This window comes from Hyla sarda, chromosome 2, assembly GCF_029499605.1.
Source record: "Hyla sarda isolate aHylSar1 chromosome 2, aHylSar1.hap1, whole genome shotgun sequence".
NCBI lineage: Eukaryota > Metazoa > Chordata > Amphibia > Anura > Hylidae > Hyla > Hyla sarda.
The window spans coordinates 181,195,174-181,197,289 of NC_079190.1; the positions used below are offsets into that span (position 1 = coordinate 181,195,174).

Genomic DNA, 2,116 nt, shown 5'->3' on the forward strand with positions numbered 1-2,116 from the left:
AAGAAGGTTGTTGGTGTGGAAGTGAGTGGCCCTGGGTGGTGGGCTGAAGGGCTGGAGGCAGTGGTGGTAGTTGGTGTGAAGGGCTGGAGGCAACGTTGAGGTACAAACAAGCCACGTGTTGTGGGGCTGAAGCTCAGTGGTAGAGCATTTGACTGCATGTAAAGAGGTCCGAGTGCCCGTAACACACATTTTTTTTCTTTACAAGCTTAACCGTATCCCACATATGTAGTTTATTGCAGAAAATTAAAAATGTTGAGGTACAGATGAGCTGCATGTTGCGGGGGTATAGCTCAGTGGTAGAGCATTTGACTGCAGATCAAGAGGTCCTTGGTTCAAATCCGAGTGCCCCCTAACACATGCATGCTTTTTTTTACAGCTTAACCACATCCTACATATGTTGTTTATAGCAGACCCCCACTAGCTTTACACTGCAAGATTTTGGTCGCCTCATCCAGTTGATGAGCAGCCACCCTGGAGCGCAGAGGTTCAAGAGGTCCTTGGTTCAAATACAAATGCCCGCTAATGCACAATTTTTTCTTGGTGGGGCATTGTGGTCAGACAGAAAAGAACCATACAACTTCCTCTGTAGTATAAAGCAGCTGATAAGAGTAAAGAGCTTTAAATACAAGTCATTTACTAATCTGTCTAACTTTTTGGCACCAGTTAATTTAAAAAAAAAAAATTGACACACGAGTATCCCTTTAAGATCTACGAATGTAACTCTTTGATCTTTTTGTGGTTTGACAAAACTTACATCTAAGTTACATTTATAGATTGAACCCACCACCTTCACACTGTAAGGTGGCAAGGCTAACCACTTAGCATTCAGAGATCTTGACATAGCCAGTTGAGAGCTAGCTCCACCTTAGGTTGGAGTCCCCCCCCCCCCCTTTCCTCTGTGCAGTTGCTCTGTGTGCCAAAACAGGCCAAGACCTTGGTCGCAGCATATGCCAGACAAGCAGCTCCCACGGCATAGTGGTTAGAGCAGCCACCTTGGAGCGAAGAGGTTGTGAGTTCGAATCCTGTCAAGACCCTGAAGATGGCAGCTGTTAAAAGAGATGGATCGTGAGAACCTGGGATGTCTGGTGGATTGGAAGATATCGGTGCATGGATGGACTGAGGCGAGGTGGATGTCAAGGAGAGCAGTTGTCGAGGTAAGTGGTTGGAGGAAGGTGTAGTTGTGGGGCATTGTGGAAGGTGGACTGAGGCGAGGAGGATGTCAAGGAGAGCAGTTGTGGAGGAAGGTGTAGTTGTGGGGCATCGTGGAAGGTGGACTGAGGCGAGGAGGACGTCAAGGAGAGCAGTTGTTGAGGTGAGTGGTTAGAGGGCGTTGCGGAGGAAGGTGTAGTTGTGGGGCATCGTGGAAGGTGGTCCACTGCCTGGAATGGAGGAGTCTAGGTTGGGGATCTGCCAAAAGTGGTGTTGTGTCTGTCGAAGCATGTGGGATGTTGAAAATAAAAAGATGGGGGATTTTATTTGCCTTTTTTTTGTTTTGTTTTTTTTTTTTTATCAAGAAAACCTCCTCTGCAATCCACCATTGCCTCCAACCCTTCACACCAACTACCACTACTGCCTCCACACCAACTACCACCACTGCCACCAGCCCTTCACACCAATTACCGGGACCACTCACTTCCACACCAACAACCTTCTTCCTATGGAACCTTCCCACCCACACCACCACCACTCATGGGATTGGAAGATATCGGTGCATGGATGGACTGAGGCGAGGTGGATGTCAGGAAGAGCGGAATGGAGAGCAATGTCCCTGAAGACCCTGGAGCATGTCGCTGGATGGACTGAGGCGAGGAGGATGTCAAGGAGAGCAGTTGTCGAGGTAAGTAAGTGGTTAGAGGGCGTTGCGGAGGAAGGTGTAGTTGTGGGGCATCGTGGAAGGTGGTCCACTGCCTGGAATGGAGGATTCTAGGTTGGGGATCTGCCAAAAGTGGTGTTGTGTCTGTCGAAGCATGTGGGATGTTGAAAATAAAAAGATGGGGGATTTTATTTGCCTTTTTTTTTTTTTATATCAAGAAAACCTCCTCTGCAATCCACCATTGCCTCCAGCCCTTCACACCAACTACCACTACTGCCTCCACACCAACTACCACCACTGCCA

At 48.3% G+C, this 2,116-nt stretch overlaps 1 non-coding gene across 1 annotated transcript; it reads left to right on the forward strand.

Moving 5' to 3' along the window:
• Positions 1 to 279: 279 nt before the first annotated feature.
• TRNAC-GCA (transfer RNA cysteine (anticodon GCA)) lies at positions 280 to 351 on the forward strand. Its single transcript has one exon. It is a non-coding gene; the product is annotated as a tRNA-Cys (tRNA).
• The last annotated feature ends 1,765 nt before the right edge of the window (positions 352 to 2,116 follow it).